The sequence below is a fragment of the Dermacentor variabilis genome, chromosome 2 (assembly GCF_050947875.1).
Source record: "Dermacentor variabilis isolate Ectoservices chromosome 2, ASM5094787v1, whole genome shotgun sequence".
Lineage (NCBI taxonomy): Eukaryota > Metazoa > Arthropoda > Arachnida > Ixodida > Ixodidae > Dermacentor > Dermacentor variabilis.
In genome coordinates, this window is record NC_134569.1 from 35896982 (window position 1) to 35915887 (window position 18906).

Here is an 18906-nt window from a genome sequence, read left to right on the forward strand (position 1 = left end):
AATCAGAAGAATAAGAATGGGCTGGGGTGCGTTTGGCAGGCATTCTCAGATCATGAACAGCAGGTTGCCATTATCCCTCAAGAGAAAAGTATACAATAGCTGTGTCTTACCAGTACTCACCTACGGCGCAGAAACCTGGAGGCTTACGAAAAGGGTTCTACTCAAATTGAGGACAACGCAACGAGCTATGGAAAGAAGAATGATAGGTGTAACGTTAAGGGATAAGAAAAGAGCAGATTGGGTGAGGGAACAAACGCGAGTTAATGACATCTTAGTTGAAATCAAGAAAAAGAAATGGACATGGGCAGGACATGTAATGAGGAGGGAAGATAACCGATGGTCATTAATGGCTACGGACTGGATCCCAAGGGAAGGGAAGCGTAGCAGGGGGTGGCAGAAAGTTAGGTGGGCGGATGAGATTAAGAAGTTTGCAGGCATGGCACGGGCACAATTAGTACATGACCGGGGTTGTTGGAGTCGTATGGGAGAGGCCTTTGCCCTGCAGTGGGCATAACCAGGCTGATGATGATGATGATATAGGTCACCTTACATAGATTTGTCTCGGATAACGTGCGCTCAATAGTTGTCTGTCTCTAGCGGGGACGCGCGAAGAAAACAGCTTTGCAATAACGCACGGCTTCATTTTCCAACTTCCGCTCCTTCATGGTGCGACTGACGGAAAGCACAATGTTCATCACGCACGGCTTCATTTTCCAACTTCCGCTCCTTCATGGTGCGACTGACGGAAAGCACAATGTTCATCACCAGAAAGAAATGTGCAAGTTGGTCACAAAGAGGATTAAGATCACTCTTTGTTTTCACCCGAAGAGAAGGGAAGCCAGTGCGCGGCCATTGCGTCAAGCTTTCGAATTCGGCAGGGAAGCGAACGAATTGCCACCAACTCCGGACCACTATGCTCAGAGGCATTAGCATAGATGTCGCTCGAGATACACGATACAGACAATGCGTCGCAAAACGGAGCATGGGTTGTCTCCTACTGCCCATCGAAAGGATATCTCATTATTCTGTGACCTCACTCGCAAAGCTCCCCTTCTGCCTCTCAAATGCGCTATTTCACATTTCTGTTGCGTAGCTCGCTAAATTCTTACCGAAAGCTCAACAATTCCAACTGCAGGGTGAGAAACAAATGAATAATGAAAGAGATAGGAGCTTAAGATCGAAAGGAATAATTTTTCGAGAACAAACTCCCAATCTTAACCCCAAAGCAACCATTTCCGCAAAGTGTCTTTCATCCGTTTCCGTGCTGCCGACACCATAATCCCGAGGAAGAGGAGGAACTAAATCCTATTGGCACTGAAGTCGTTGCATTCACCCACGCTACAGCATATAGCTTGCTGTATCTTTTCAATGCTCCATCACCCATCTCATTCTAAATGCTCTCCACCGGCTGCGACCGACCTCTCGTTTCCCTAGCCGCCCTACATCCCCTTTATTTTCCCGCTAACCCATTCTTTCCTTATGCGCACCATCCTGAGTCCGTCTCCCTTTTCTTCCTGTTTGTTCCCGGCGGGGGGGGGGGGGGGGGGGTCACTTGTCGTATGCCGGCCGCGTCGCGAGGGCCCGAAGGGCTTCGCTGCGTTTAGGGAGGCGGTGCGAAAGCCGCGGTGCGAATTTGCGGCCGCCGCAGCCACCTTTCGCTTGATATTCCGTGGTCGTCAGAGGCCCTTATTTGCAAGTTCAGCCGGCACCCAGCCCCGCAAACCCACCTTCTCTTCTTGCCCAGTTCAGTGTGTTTTCAATGGATGTGAATTGTTGTTCCCCTGCGGAAAGAAGATCGGCGGCGAGGCTTTCGCAGTGGGTGCCGTGCTCTGTGGGCGAGCCGCGCTTTGTTCCTGCCCTGCTGGTCTTCGTTTGTTCTTGTCATAGTTTTTCATTCGCCTTCCGCTTGGGGAGTGCCCGCGGCGGCTCCGGGGCACGCACTTTGAATAGCGTTAGAAACGAAGGCTCCATTCCGAATAGGGTGGCAGCCGCTTCGGTCTCCTCTCGTAGCGCCCGCTCTTTCCACAGGGCCATCAGAAGCTAAAGAAGGGGGGGGGGAACGACACGGGCGACCTTCTCCGGTTCCTCGTATTGAGAAAATGCCTTTATCATTGTTCACCCAGTCGAGAAAAAGAACAGTATACAGAAAAGCGCCAAAATTATCAGTAGCATTGGCAATGAGAACCTTCAGTGCCGTTTGGTGATGCGCAGCATACGTGCGCGCGCGCGCGTGTGTATGCGTGTGCGTACGCTGGTGTTGCTAAGGCAGGGATGCCATTTTTCCTCCGTCACGTTCAGGAAAGGGGTGGATGCATCAATTAGGAGGGCAATAAGTTCTTGAAAATTCTAGAAAATATGCAAGCATGTACATGGTAATTACGAATAGAGTTAGAGCATAGTCCAAATTTAACGAACCTTTAAACCCAAACTTTATTCGCGTCCTTCCGAGCTCTCTCGACAAATAAGACACGAAGAACAGGTTATTTAGCATGGAATTGACCTACAGAATAGTGCCAGTCAGCGCCCCAGAGTGTTACGCGATCAAGAGTGAGAGAGAGAAAGAAAGTATGCATAGAAAGGCAGGGAGATTAACCAGAGGTAGTTACAGTTGGCTACCCTGTAGGGGGGGTAGTTGGGAAAAATACATTACGATCACATAAAGCATGTACTCACAATGTCGGCTCATAATCAACTCTAGATCACAAAGACTTCTCGATGGAATAATGCATGATATTGGTTGACTTCTTAGATGTTCAGAAATTTGTTATATTTGGACTACCCGTTCTTGGCCCATTTGCTATGTGTCACTATGACGCAAGGAGTACGCATTCAATAAATACATCTACGTATGTGTCCTACTTCTCTGTGCATACACATGTCTTCGCAAGTCTTTTCTCGACAAACATAATATATTTCCCTGGCGACATCGTTGTGCCAACCTCTCACGGCATGCATCCGCCAGATTTGGGGCTTACATTTCAGCATAACTTATCAACGCTCTAATATATAAACATAAACATTGCATGAGCTTAAAATTGTGACCTGTGGCAGTCATAAAATAAAGAATGCATGAGGTTACATGTTGCATAGGATGCAAATAAACACGATTATACGCGTCGCATTTATTATAGTATTTAAAAGACCGCTTCAGTAAAGTTTCGCTTCATGTAAATCACAGCGTGTGCGTTGGATCTACATTTAGTTTTAGTGAAAGTTGATCGTCATTGGCTGTTCATGTTAGCTTATAACGTGCTTGCTATCGGGATTCGCAGGTGCGTGTTCCGAGGAGGCGACCTAGTGTATACTAAACGTTGTAAAACGAGAGCTTTAGTAACCGCGTCGAGCCGAGTTTCGCCGTGGCCAGCAATTTGACCTTCATTTGACCGCGTCTGTGCCGTAGCCTTGGCAACGCCTCACGTGACTCGCCACGCCGAGCTCCACCGCCACCGCCGGCTTGGCACATGCGTTCTCCGCAGCTGGGTCACCGCTTGACCAAGTGACACGTTGCGCGCCTGGTTAAGAGGAGCGCCGCGCTCGTTTATACTCGCGGACAACTTTCTATGGAAATGAAAGGAAAGCTATAGGGGGGGGGGGGGAGGCGGAGCTTCTGCACAAGTGTTACCGCGCGAAGTGGACCGCCAGCGTTTGACAGTGCTTTGGCTTGCTCGGAACAGACGCAGAATCGACGCAGCTTCCACCTGCGACGGTTTCGCGTTTGCCCAGACGCGGAATGGAAGAGCTACAAACTGAGTAAATGTTTACATCCAGTGGTCTGTTTTATCTTATTTAACTGCTGCTAATTAGGTGTTTATGTTTTCTAACGTGGATGGAAATACGGGACTCTATTCAGAAGATCTCTCACTTGTGCGCGCTTTGCCTCCGTAGCTTTCCCTTCATTTCCACAGAAAGTTGTCCGCGAGTATAGTCAGTGCGAACTTGGCCATGGATGAGAGCGAGGTCGGGCCGTCTTCTCCGAGCGTTGCGCGGGGGCTGGTGGCTTTGAGCCGTCGTCGCCAAGCGGCGTCTGACCACCCCGCGGATATCGCCCGGCGAGCTGCTTCTCTGGAGAGGGTCCGGAATGCAACAAGCTTCGCGCCGTCGAGATCAATGTAGCAATAGTGTTCGCGCCCTGTCCGTTTATGCTTCGACGCTGCCTATGTTCGCGGCGTCTTTTTCCATTTCTAGCACTCGCGCTTTCCCTGTGGCACAACAGGCGTCGCACAGTCGAACGATGCGTCTATACCCAAGCCTAATCACAATCATCTCTAGCCACCAAATGTCACAGACACAGCCCCTATATCTGGCTTAACGATGATTGTATACCTATGTATAACAATTGCAGCTAAATCAAAGGTTAACCAAGTGAAACCAATACTTAACCAGGCTAAACCAGGCTTTCTCTTTGCATATCCAAAGCTGGCTGAACTAAGCCGCAGCCAATTTTTTATATTACGCACTTTGGCCTTCTGAAAGCTCTGAACTGAATGAGAGGAAGCGAAGTAACAACACGCACACGCCTAAAAATAAGGTAAAATGTTGGGCGATCAAGAAGTGCCTGGTCGAACAACGTCCGACACCATCATTCGATGCAGTGAACTGTTGTTAATTCAACACCTGATTTGTTGTTCATATTTTCATGGATGAAGAAAGATGAATAATTCAAATATAACACGTCAACACTTCCGTTGTTCGATCTGGAAAAAGTCCGTAGCCTTCGCATATGTCTTGACGTTCCGCGTGCATCTTCCAGTGCTTTAGTAATTGCGGAGTCCCGCCAATAAACTTTTCATGGACTAAGATTTACGAAAATTTGTCGCCACTTCTTTCGTTTGGCAACACAGCACGCTAATCAGCCACCATGCTAAGATCTTCAAGATATCTGCATACCAAGAGGAAATACCTTACAAGCTTTGCCAATTGACAACGTCCACAACGGCAGAACTTTACGCAATACTTTCTGCTTTACGTTACATATGTCAGCAGTCTGAACCACTTCGGTGGATAATTCTGAGTGATTCACAAGCCTCCTTACAGTGCTTAAATGAAATCAGCTTCAGAAAAGCAAACAGTTCATTGACATACAAAACACAGAAGACATACGCCATAGCGAAAGGTCTACAACACGACATGACTTTCCAGTGCATTCGAAGTCACTGTGAAATAATAGGAAATGCAACAGCTGATCACATGGCGCGTGCAGCACATCAAGAGAATGAATGAACACTACTTCCTCTGGCGGCGAGTGATGCGCGATGCCTATTGAACAAACTATGCGGTAGATTGTCCAATGAAACTTGGTTCATAAATGATGCGTAGAACTTTCAATTATATATTATATATCCTGGAATCGAATTCGATATTCGGTTTAAAATTAGCCGATCTGTTGAAATAACAGTTCATATGCTTTGCCTAGGCACTGCATATACTAAACGCTTCCTGTATACGATAAGAAAAACTAAGAGTGCTACATGCTCAGGTGAAGAGGCTGAAGAAGACGTAGAAAACCTTCTTCTACACTGTAAAAATCATGATACTTCCCACAAGAACCTGTCGGAAGAACTACGTGGCTTGGTTGTTTTGTAGCGTGAACGAAGACAACCCGCGCTTAAATGCCCTAGGGACAACGTCGGTGTTCCCTTCCAAATACTCGACAAGGCCTTGTATCCGGGTCTGCTCGTTGCTGTTTAGTGAAGTCTTCTGCGCTTATTATCCCAAGGACCAAAAAAAAAAAAGACGGCAACTGGAGAAGGAGTTTGTGTTTTTAGTTATCGCGTAACAAAATTTCGGTTTTTCGTATATTCGAATTACAAACTGATGCTACGTATCGTGCTGCACGTAACGTGCTGCAGTCTGCATCAAAATACAAGCTCAAGAAAGCGCTAAAACGTGTGGATTTAAGCGGCTATAACACGTAAAGAAATAGACCTCGCTTACCTCCTTCTGTATTACGCCTACAGAGTGGCTATGATAAAAAATGTGATCAGAAAGTTTGTTCCATTGAGCGACCCAGACTATATAGTGCGGCAGGACCTGAACAAGGACGTTGGACACGACTCTTTCTTCGTCATTTTTTAATCCTGCGTGGATTTTTATAGCGCTTAGCATGATACGTCAATTGTGATTTACTTGCGCGAGGAGCTGATAAGTTATTTCGCATCGTACATGTGATACCTTCTTCTTCTTCATCGTCATCGTCATCATCAGCCCATTTTTATGTCCACTGCCGGACGAAGAGGGTGGCGTGGAGCAGAGGTAAAACACCAAGCTTCTAACCTGAACGTCGTAACTCCGAATTCTCATCCAGTCTAAGAAAAGAAAGCTACCGTGGCTCAATCCTAGAGTGACTAACCACAGCAGAGTGGGCCTGGGCTCGATCCCGGCGGGAATTGTGTCTTTTTTTCCGCATTCCCGGCGATAGCTGTTACGGACACCGGATACCGGCGGCGGAATAGACGGCCACTATCCTTAGGAAAAACTTACGTACATTGCCAACAGAAAAACTTCAAAACATCGCTGTACGCGCGTTAGTCCAATTGTGGAAGAATAAAAAATATAAGAAATACTAAGTCATACAAGATTTATTGCTCGCATTGTTATTATTAACAGGCACCCTTAATAACATGGTCATTGTGTTTTCACGTTCATGTAGCATTTGTATTTGTTGCATTTAGAGTGCGGCATTTAAGTGCCCAACACCTTCTGTCTGAACATCTTGGTTTTGTGAACATTTATGCTATGTGAACTCATGTTTTGCAAGCAAACACTTCGGTTTTGTGACTATTTGTGCTATGTGAACTCTTCTGTTGCGCGAACATTTATCTATATTGCAGTACTGACACTTAGTGCTTGAATGTTCGTTCATGTGTTTATTAGTCCACTTTTGTGATTGATGACAACTACGATAACTATTATGTAAGAGAAGAGGAGCAGCCGACACCACACATTAGCACCAACCACTCCTTAGATACATTTAATACAAAAAAAAAATCGGTGACAGGCAGACATTCTGTGGTCAATGCGCACATGATTCTAGAAGAGATGGCGTTTGTTCAACTTCCCATATCAGATGCACCACTCACGCGTAAAATAAAATGAGTAGCCTCTGCAGGCTACGGGACTATAACTGTTGTGCTTCAGAATAAGCGGAGCGTGTTTTTAAGTGGTACATCAAATGAAACGAGAATCTCCTTGTAAGCTGTCAATCAAAACTGAGCGATGGACGGGTAAGGCTTTCGAATACGTTTTATCCAAAGGCGTGTTCGTATTTTTGACTGCGTCGCTGCTTTGCACATGAGCATCTTCCTTTGAATCTCGCTTTACAGGTCACTCGCGCATTTGAAACGTTTACTGCATTTTCGAAGCATTTTGCAATGCAGTTCACTTCTCGATAGAAAACTACCTCATTTGCATGATTTCGATGTTCCCTACAATCTTTACTGACCTTAGCGATATTCGACACCGCCGAACTTTTTATAGTTGTAAGGCCTGTCAATAAAAAAAAGAAGAAACGTTAGTCTCGGACCAATAAAAATAAAAAAGCGGTGCAACAAATTTTAAAGCACGGAACCTAAGGAAATAGTCTAAAGATAGAACGCGCGAGTGGCTGCGCAATATTGGCTCCCATGTTTCTCCCTCACCGAAGTGTCTCTCTTTTGTCATCTTTTCCCATATTTTTATCGACCTCTGCATTGCGCGGCAAGCTCGGTGCAAGGTGTTTTCGAAATACTTTACTACTGGGTCGACAGGGTGCCTCAGTGTATGATGTTCCTCGCAATGGAAAACAGGGGAAACAAGGGTCTAGATGAAGAGGGTGGGGAGCAGGGGGAATAGCTTGAGTGTGGATATGGAAAGAGAATAGCAATACCAATGCGAATGGTACGGACTCTCATGTGAAACATCTGGTGCCAGCGTTCTTGTGCGAGCATTATTACACGGTGGCCGCTGCTTTCATGTGTTTGTACCTTACCGTTGCGAGCTGCCTTCGCGCTGATATTCGGTCCTCTCTCTCTCTCTTCTCATTGGCTGTGGACGGCTTTTGGTAGCAGCCAGGCACGACGCCGCGATTGCGTGTGTACTGTACAGAATGCGGGAGGTCAATTTTGGGTAATAAAGGCATACACCCGCAAGCTGACTAGAGGACAAACATTGCTCAGACAAAACTCCTCAATTTTGAGCTGTATACTAAGAATGATTTCTGTTCTGTTGCCAGTGTGAAACAATGCCCAGGCAGCTTTTCAACTTTAAAAAAATTATGGGGTTTTATCTGCCAAAAATGCGATCAATTCTCAACTTTAACTAATTCTTCCACGCCGGTAACTTTTCTCTTTCTTTTCGTTTTTCATCTCTTTTCTTGAAGAGGAGTGTAGACTTACCGTTCAAGACCATCGCTCGAGCTCCGCTGATGCCAGTTTATGAAGGTCCACAATAGGTGGCGCGATCTAACAGCGGTGTTTTGACATAGCAGCGAATTGATGTTAGAAATACGTGCGGGGTCGTTCTTTTATGCGTATGTCTGCACGGCTACCTCGGCGCAGTTACGCTGCAAAGTACATGCTTGGAACTAAGTGGGACATCCAGGGTTGTAGGCTCTTTTGCTTTTTGTGATTTTAACTTTCCAACAGCTTGCCAATTTGGTTGTATAAAGCTTCGTACGTATTTTGAGCGGAAAAATGAGAACCACAAACAGTTATTCATTATCTGCAAAGGTGCCTAAGCCATACGCCATTACTTTCCTGTCATCGCTGAAAAGTGAAGCAAGTTTTCTATTTGTTCCCTCATTCACACAGAGCGAAGATTAAGGAGCACCCATGTTCCAGTTCTGCGTACAAATTTCTTCTGCCTCGCTTTACCTTGCGCAACGTCTTCAACGAGGCGCAGAAAGGCGCCATTCAGAAAGCCACTGCAGATGAATAAACAAGCATTACAAAACACCCCGACTGCGCAATCTCGCCGCTCCCGCTGTTGCTGCCTCAGATCTAGCGCAACGCAGATGATGAAGTCGGCGTGCGGGCAATACATAGAGTGCCGCATAGCATGCTTGCTGCGTCGGCATTCGCCTGAAAAGAGGCGGTGACTGCCTGTATACACACGGATTTCGAAACGGTACGCGCTCGCTGACGGCGCTCTGGTTCGGGCGAGAGCTTTCGATCGCCGCTGTGCGGGCCGAGAAGCATTCCGAGGGATAACGCGAAGAAAGTGCAGCAAGCGAGCTCTTCAGATCTCCGGCAAGGCAGAAAGCGATGTAATCGCGAGGCTTAGCAGCATTCGGGAGGCATGTTCGTGCGCGCAGTCGCTATTCTCGCAGCGTCGGGGGTGTATGTACGACGAAGGAGACGCCGACGAAACGACGGCGAAGAAGAATGCGAAGAGTAAGGATAGAGCACGCGTCGGTGGACGGGATTTCACGCCCGACAGCCTGCCGCCCTATCTCCGCCTCTCCGCGGCCTTTCTAGACCACGCGGGACAGTGCCGCCACCCTGGTCTCTAATCACGCAGGGTGGATTTTTCTTTGTGACCTCCGGCATCCTTCATTAGTTTAATCCCTGGGCCAAGGGAGGCCATTCGGGCCGGCAACGGCGTGGGCTGCTTCCGCATCCGGTCGCCTCCATTGATTTCCCATCGCGTCCGCCGCGGCTCTCGTCATCCGATGCTGGTGCGCACGCGGACGCTCGCACTCTTTCTCCTCAACTTACTCGTCCCTCGCTTCTCCGGGATATACGCGTGGCAACGTGCCGGAAGCTTTTGTCCGTGGCTTCTTCTTGTTCTTCCTTTCCTTCTTCGCGATTGTTCGTTCTTCTCGATCGATCCCATTGCGTCTGCGCTTATACTCTACGCTCGCCGTCCAGCCCGCGGACCCCCTTTGTCTCCCTTCTTCTTTCTATCGTTCATTCTTTTCGCCCGTGCGTTACTCGTGCGTGCCGAGCGGCGAGCGAGAAACGAAAGTTGTTTCCTCATTTTCCCGAGGTTATTATTCGCAGTTTCTCGTTCCCGTGTCCTCTTCAAGTTTTCCGGTCGACATTATTTTATTTCTCCTTTTCACGGAGCGCCCCTTTTGTGCCGCGCGGTGCGAAGCCTTCCGCGAGCCTCCGCCTCTTTGTCGTTTATCTCGAGAGGCGAAAATGAGTAATGAAGAAATGCGAACACGAATAGAGAGAGTTTGTTTATCGCAGAATAAAAAAAAAAACTCAGATTATTCTGCTACGGCAAGCAGCGATACCACGCGGTGTTGTAAGCTAAAGCAAGAAAATTTGTTTAGGTTTGCTTTAAGCGATAGTGACGTCCAATTATAAACCTCCTTTACAAATGCTTGCATTCTGCCAAAACTCACGCTTCTCTTTTGTTCGATGATGCGAAGGAAAAAGATGCTCTGGACAGCTAATACGCTTTTTAAGGGTTGCGCAAAATGCCCGTCTAATAAACGCTTGGCCCCGTATTTAAAAAAGTACTTGCACTGGGCCCCTTACCACTGCACAACTGAAAAAGATCAAGCGTCTGAAACGTGTTTACTTTCCTTCCGACGTACCTTAACAATTCTAGCTGCCCTTGTCACGCTCAATACATGGAGCCTCAATTCACTCACGTGCGCGAGGCTTCAAGAGAAATTCACCCCTATGACAATAACCTTGAAAAAGGCACTTCAACTAAAGCAAAAATCCAACGACACATTTACACTGCGCCAATTTCATGCAGCAAAATGATCTAAATTATACCAGACACCATCAAAAGCACTTGCGCATTTCAAATGGCCATTGAGGCTTACAGGCATGTGAGTGCGTCGACGGTTACGCTCGGTTACGCTGTTGAATACAGAAAACGGGTGCGCTGCCAAGCAGTGCTGTCTCAAGAGAACCATGTACAGTCTTTCTGTATTCATCGAGTTACACAGGCTCGCATCTACTAAGCATCGACATCGACTACAGGTTGCTTCTTTTGTTTATATGCAGCCGTGTATTCCCATTATAAGCTTGCGCTTTTCATTCACAGTAGCACCCGCATATTAGGAATGGCGTAAAAGGTACGACCACTCCGCGAGCATTTTGAGCATCCTTCTCGTCTCGCGCTGTTGTTGATGTTCCTGGCGAGATACAAGATTAGACTGGCTGGACACTTCCGTTGTAACTGGCTGGACACTGGTAAGCACTTATCAGAAGAGCTATGGTATGTGTCCTCTCACCCGAACCAGCCGATGGAGGGAGCAGGGGCACTGACAAGCCTGGCCAGCGGGAATCCGGTCTATATGGAGGCACCTCGTTATTTCAGGAGAGTACGGGCAGCCACTGCTCCCGGCTGAGTTGCGGTACCTTGTGCGACCGCTCCGCCTCGATGTGATTACCGGTAGTCCTATGCGGTGGCAGCTAGGAGCACAAGACGAGTTAGCATGCCGCATGAACTAGCTGCTTGTGCTGGCCTGTACAAGTGCTCCTGCGAGTTAGGTCAGCTAAAGCTGGTGTCACGCCACGAACTTTTTATGCGTTACGCATAGCAAGAACGGTTCATAAATTTTATCTCCATGTGGAATCTCTAGAAAGAAGAGGGTTAAAAAGAGAAAACAATGCAGAAAACACAGAATCAGTGTAGACGGTATGTAAGAAATGATAAGCACACGGAAACAGCGCACTGGCCAGCGAATGCAAACGTTGAGCTCCAATATCAAGCGTGCAGGTAAATCCACGGGGTCACTGAAACAGCTCTCCATAAACACCAAGACGCGACGAAACTGCCACCGTACGTCGTACAGGAAGACGATTCAGACAAAGAATGTTTAATAAATAAATAAATAAATAAATAAATAAATAAATAAATAAATAAATAAATAAATAAATAAATAAATAAATAAATATATAAGTAACACCGCATGTCCGCTTCTCTTTCTGCGTAAATAACAGTATCGAGCGAATCGTAGAATAGTCCTTTACTCTTCTCATTATTCAGGAGATCCATTAAATTCGCCGCCTCCCGTCCACCACGACCAGCATCCATCAGGACCGTCCAGGCCTCCTAGGTGAAGGGAGAGACAAAGCGGCAGCAATGTCTCGCTCGGCCCTATTTTCGAACGTTCCCCGCGTTTTCTATTCCATTTTATTCGCCGCGTTTGTGTACGCACACATTATCATTTCCAGCGTGTATAAGCGGGAAGGAGCAAGTTATGCTATCCGCGTTCGTTGTATCGGAGGCGCCTTCAACCCAGCTGCCACCAGTGTCTGACAGGCGGGGATTTCCCTTCACCTGCATCTTGGGCGTGTGCGCCCTCTCTTTTTTCGCGCTCATGGGCGCACGCATGGCTACTTCCGCAGCACGCTCTTCCCTGTTGACTCCATGGACAGGCATGAAAGCGCCAGGAAGGGAGTGGAATGGAGAAATGTGCGGGCGAAGAGACGCGGAAAAATTCGCACAACCAGAAGAAGAGCAAGACATAATACCTGAAGAAGGAGTAAAGGAAAATAAATATGGAGAAGGTCGAAATAAAGTGGACCAGGGCGCGGGGCACAGAAGAGCCGCAACGGAGCTTAGGGAACAGGCTCAAGGTTCGCGCAATGTGCTCGGCAGCAAATGGGGAAAGCAAAAAAGAAAAAAAAGAAAAAGGAAGTATAGACCTAACGCAGCGGCACCGACAGCGCTTCCCTTCCTGAGGCAAATCCTTAAGCCTCGGGTGTAGTGAGATCGAGCAGAAACGGGATTCCACGGAAATCTTTTCTTCCATTCGTTCTATTGCTCGTATACAGCCTGCCTCCTGGCATGCGCCCCAACGTACGTATTTCTTTTGCGCCCACTGCGCTGGTTCTCTAGCGCCTCTATCCTGGTAACTGCGTCGTAGCGTACGTCCAGATATATATGGGACGTTAGAGTCAGTCTTCTTTCTAGCCTTTCTTTCTCACCGCTCTTGGAATGTAGATACCCATAAAATCTACGACGAACGATATTTAGTAGTCCGGAAAGGCGGATTGAAAAGGCAGAAGGAAGTGAGTTTTCTAGATAAAAAAATAGTCCAAACTGAGCCGCATTACCAAACGGTTTCTTATATTCATACTCACAAAAATGTCTTGGCTGCATGCACCGTGATATTAATGGCAGTAAGTGCTGGGAAGATGTGCAGTGAAGTTCAGCGCAGTCGAGAAGATCTAGGGACATCTGTTTCGCGCCCACGCTCCGCTTTCAAAGGCATCAGTTATCTCAAGATTTCAGTCGTTGTCGCAGCGCCAGTCTACGTGAGACGCGTAATTATTTCTCTTATTCAGACAAATTACCAGTCTTCACCATTTAGCGATCTTTTTACGTCCGAGTGTTTAACGGGCGCAAGTGTTCCTGTGGGTGGTATTGATAGCCGTGCTAGACCGTTGACGTGCGCAATACGTTACCGGCTGTGCCACAAGGAACGGCGCACACCGAGATGTAGTGCTGTCTGCCGCATGGTGATCCAATGATTGGGCAGCGCGCACAAGAACGTGCTATTCAAGATCTCTTCTTTCACTTGGTAGTGCAGAGAGCACCTGTTTGCTTTTGCCGTTGTGTTATAGTATATTGCACTGTGTTAAGAAAGGCCCGCTCAGGTGCAAGTTCTGCCAGCCACTTGCGACAGCGGCGTCAACGTTTCTTGGAAAGCCACAGTTACGCTCTAGCCTCGGCGCCGTTGTGACTAAACGCGATCGGCGGACCAACTATTGTTACTGAACCCACCACCGCCGACCTGATCTGCTATGAGCGGGGGAGTTGCCGAGGGAATGCCTCCGGTGGCCCCTTCCCACGCGCCGTTCAAGACGCAAGACAATGGACAACCGGCGGCCACGCTGCGGGGGTCAGCTTGGAGAATCAGATGTGCCGTTCCTGACGTCAGCTCCGAGTTTTGCGAAGGCCGTGTGACGTCGGTTGGGGACCGTGAACCTCCCGCAATTAGGTCTGTGTGTAAGCCCTCGTCTACGGTGCCTGGTCGAACGTTTCCCTCACCTTGGGATCGAGGGAGGACCGAGTGTTTATAAATCGCTGTTGTGCGCCTGCTCAGGTACTTTCTCTCGCAGTCATGCTACACTGATGAACTGCAACTTCCATATGTAGATACTGTAAATAAACCCATATTCCTCGTTCTCGATGAGAAGCGGTCCTTCCCTTCAACATCGTCCTCAGCGTGGATAAGTTGGACGACGGCATGGGCCAGCTACCACCTAATTCATGCCCCACTCCAATCTTGACAACTGATTACGAGCGTTGGGATTGACCCCCAATCCCTACAACCGGCACATAGAATGTGAAACTATTTATTTATTTATTTATTTTGAACTATTATTATTCCTCGATCTAACACAATAGCTTTCGCAACGAACGAATAAGTAATATTGGGATCTCACTTACGTACTTAAAATGCTTGTGGCATGCATTTTCAGCGAGAAATAGCATTTGAAAAGGAAGAGTTTCGCGCCGCAGGAACGCCGTACAATGAGGTTACAACGTAAAATTGCGATTTGGACGCATTTTTCATTGATGAAAACCACTTCACTCCGCACAACATTTGTCGCTTTCTCTTGTCAGTCGATTCGCCCGTGTTCAGTCATCGGCTAGCTTACTATTTTACAGTATTGCTAGTGCTATTCGCGCACGTATACACATTCATCGCTTTTCTCTCTCTTTTCGTTGTATTTTCCTTTTCCTTCCCATAACGGGGATAGCCAACTAAGCGCTTTTATTGTTGACATTCCTGCCTTCTCACTTCATTTTCTCTCTCTCTCTTTCTGTCGTGGCAGAGTGACTGCGCCGTTATGGTTGCAGTCCCGAAGTTGAGCTCCTGGACGGAGAATAAGAGTTTGTGAAGGGTTCATTAAGAAAAAAAACGTCATGTGGAATTCTGTTTGCTGTCTTTGGTGCTTTTATCGATGTGCAGATGAATGACAAGTTTTTCTCTCATGTACATTGTGTTCGTGCGAAGTTATCCAGTGCGCTTTATATATTTGATTGTACATGAAATCAAGGCTGAGAGGATTCTTCTTCAACGTTCCATTCATCTTTGTAAGCAGAATAATCTTTTACTCGAAAGTTTCGCGCTGATGCGCACGCGTTAGGATGCACAGGAGGACCATACGTAAACCGTCACTGAGGCCGGCTCGCTTCAGAACTGCAGCAGACACAAATAACTTTCTGCGAAAGTAACAGATGTGGCTACTGTTCTCATATTTTCCTCTTCCTACTCCTCTTTCCCTTATGCCACGCGTCTCTACAGCAAACCTGACTCGCTTGTTTGATCGTCCTGCCTTTCCTTTCCTCGCTTTATCCCCCCCTCGCTTTGTGTTGATGTTGTATTGTAGCTTTGTTGCAGCTGCCTGAAGCGTATTTATGTGAGCTGATAACGTTCTCGTATGTATTATGTGACCTCTTTCATGACTTGCCTATTCTACATTTTTATAAGCTTATTTTACGTTCCAGTGTCTTTTATGTGATGTTGTTATGAGCTGTTTTAGTCCATTTACTCCACCTGATTTCGAATATTACTTCTTAGTTCTTGTTACCTTTCTTGAATTAAGTGTTAGCTTGCAATTTTATTTTATTTAGTACGTATTACTTGTCTGTGAAAAGCAATATTCGGTGCCGTCCAAAGTCTGACACCTCTTAAATATTACACAATAAAAATGGCTAGCAAGCTACAAGTAATGACAACAAAATGCTAGCATCGCCTAGTAAGCTGACGAGGTGATGCGCAGCATTAGAGCTGTGCTAATCACAGCGACTGTTACAAAAGGAGACAATAAGATGGAGAGTTCGGCTGGTTGGTTAACCTTTATGTTTGAAATTCTATTGAAGTGCACATAAGACGGGCACACAGATAGGGTAGTAAACAGGACGGCGCTTGACTCTCAACTGAATTTGTTGATGTACACAAAAACATTTATAAAGATGTTACAGTATTTTCACGCTTGCGCAGCAAAACAAGATGAGACACTCATGACACCAGCGCCATAACTTCAGACCCCTCAAAACTCTATCGTAATTGTCCATCTAGATACGCATACTCTTTATCGTGCAGCGTAATGGTTGTCTGACTGACGCAGTCACTACCCCTATTTCTAGTATGGTATGTCTCAACTATTTCACGAGTTGCATTATCTTTGTTTCTAGAAATAACCTGTGAGTCACTAAACTGTGGCTTACACCCACCGTTGCTGCAATTTCTGCAGTGCATGGCTTGATAAGTATAGCTTGTGGATTTTAACGATGCATTGTGCTTCCTAAGTCAATCGTTTACGTGTCTGCCGGACTGCCCCGCATATACTTTACCGCAAGGGAAGGGAATCAAGTAAACCACCCACTTCCTGCATTTAACAAACTTGTTCTGTTGATTAACAGAACAACACCTTGGTTCTATTGCTTTGTTAACGCGCGGGCAGATACGCAATCTATGTCACAGATACCCTATCTGTGTCCCCTTCTTATGTTCGCTTCAATATAATTTCAAGAATGAAGAAGAGGCCCTCATATGATTAGCGAAAAGAAACACAAACAGAAAATAAGAAAGGAAGATAGCCCCACAACCTGCCGGTAAAGAAAGGGGAAAACACGGTTTATGTTCCCTCTTCTTTCTATCTCTTCCTTTTGCAGGTCTGGCCGTCTCAGCAAAAGCTCATATGGGTTGCTGGGTGCCGTTCAAGCGCATCCAATCACTTCCACCCCATCGTTCCTGCTGAAAGACAGTGTCCGTGTTTGTGCGTGATATGATGGAGTGACTGAGCACTCGTGGTTCGTCCGGCCCGGTGAGCAGCGCTGGACCCGCAGTGTGCCAGCTCGGCACCCGCACGCAGCAGTGCCGCACCGCAGGGCTGCCGAAACGGTGCTCTTGTAGCAGGGGCGATTTCGGGACGCCACAAACGAAAGTCGGCGAACGCTAAGTGGACCTAATGCAAGCCACGTCCTAGAGACGCACCTCGCCTGCGAACCATACATTACCTGTGCATCACACGTTTCAATGGTGAAAACGTACATTCCAGGACGCTCGAAATGTGCGCAGCAATTCTCTAGCCATTTGCGGTCCCTGCGCCGAGAGTTCTTCTAGTCATTAGTGAGAAGTCAAAGAGAACGTGAGAAAAGCGGGATGGCATTGTGCACTAATGGCCTGGTGGTCGAAATTTGTCATAACTATGTTATGCTCTTGTATTGTTCCTTTCTTTCTTTCGAAGGAGAAACAAAACAAAACCATACATTTTAGAATTTCGACTTCATTCATCAGCGTCAAGCCTTGTAGGCGGTATTCTGACGGACTCGACAAAGCTACAAAATCATTTTGTCACGTATAACTTGTGGTTTACCCTTCGTGACCCTATTTGCTTTTGTGGTGCCAACCAGACAAACAATGAAATAGAACTGCTCCATGCGGATGTTTTAGGGCTGAGCCTATGGCGTTTATTTTCTGGGTACCCCTTCATACTACCTTTTTCATAATGAAGCTGCGAATTTTTTTTTTACCTGTAGAACCGTACTGGTTCCACGTGCTTGTTACAAAGGGAAATTTTGATCAGAAGGTATATTATTTCCGCGATCTCATTTCCTAAAGCTATTTTCTAAACGGGTGACTATATTCATGGTCACATTGGTTATCTGAGAAAAAAATAACTTCAGCTGTCATTGGCATGTAGAGTAATATTTACCGCTTTGCATAAGCTTCACCCTACACACGAAATTCATCTACGTGCCCTGGATTTCGTAGTCCACTTCTTGCTGATTGCGGGCTATGTCTGAGTGCTCGTTCTACTGCAGGCACTCGCGCTTACGTTCTGTACGTTAAAGTTCTCCTGTCACGGCGAGGTTAATTGGAAAAGCTATGAAGATACCTGCTGAAGAAGTTTTTTATTGATATATAATCGAGATAAACGAATGCGCTCAGTGGCCAAGCAGAAAAGTTTTTTTTTCTTTGCCTTTCAAGAAATGGCTCGTCGGATACATGCGCGCCTCGTGTTACCTTTGAGCAGACCATTTCCTAGCATTGTAGGTAACTTTAGATGTGCTCATCTGACGAAAACCTGCTCACACTATTAAAAACGTTAAGGCGCACTTAACTAAAAAGATGTTGCCAATAATTGACGTCGGAGAAACCAAACCGGCAAAGAGATGATGCCCGTTTCACGTTATTCCTAGATCCGCAAATATCGTGTTACTTAGTTAGTTGCTGTCGAAGGGACGGAACCGGGCGCATGTGTGGTAAACTCGTGCGTAGTGCAATGGCATCTCTCCTTTCTGTCAAGTCGATAAATGAGAAGACGTTGTTCTGGTCAGGATATTTGTAACTAAATGCTCGTTCTTCATCGCTTGCCTCATGTATGTATTATTTAAGGGTGAGCACGTTCTGAAACTGTTTTTTGAGAACGTCGGTTAAGAGTCATGTTTAACACTTGATGTAAAAAAAAAGAGTTAAATAGATGTTGGTTGTACATACATGATCACACATTTTTGTGAAATAATAACTGTTGAGACTTTGTAAATAAAGAAAGCTATGTTGACAAACACTTGTGGTTTCTAGTTTGCTCGGGTGCGTGTCCGCTTTTGTTACCGGTAACACCAATGTGTTCATGGGAAATAATTCATTTCAAAGCCATCATATAACATATTGTTCGCTAGAAATTTTACTACAACTGCGATTGTTTAAAAAACTTGTTAGGAAGCACGAGACTATCCTAGAAAACAGTAAACAAGCTATGTGGCATGCCTTTATGTCGTATACGCAGAAGCAGAGACCTGAGAACATGGATTTAGCCATAACGTGCTGCGTTTAGGTTTCGGTGTTTGTCGACTAAAAGGGTAGGAAATATATGTTTAAAGAAAGGCAGAAGAGTTGGCCTGTGGCGAAACTTCTCAGCTTACTGTATACGGAGAGACGAAAAATGAAAGAGGGCTTATTAATAGTTACTAAAGTATGCATCCTCTGATATTTTGCGC

The 18906-nt window shown here is 46.4% G+C and overlaps 1 protein-coding gene across 1 annotated transcript in view; it reads left to right on the forward strand.

The window, feature by feature from the left end:
* Nucleotides 1–18530, forward strand: part of LOC142571627 (zwei Ig domain protein zig-8-like) — a 310051-nt gene extending 291521 nt beyond the window's left edge. Inside the window, exon 6 of the mRNA XM_075680136.1 lies at nt 16579–18530. The gene's annotated coding sequence lies outside the window, so the exon portion shown is untranslated. The remainder of the gene's footprint in view (nt 1–16578) is intronic.
* Nucleotides 18531–18906: the final 376 nt, after the last annotated feature.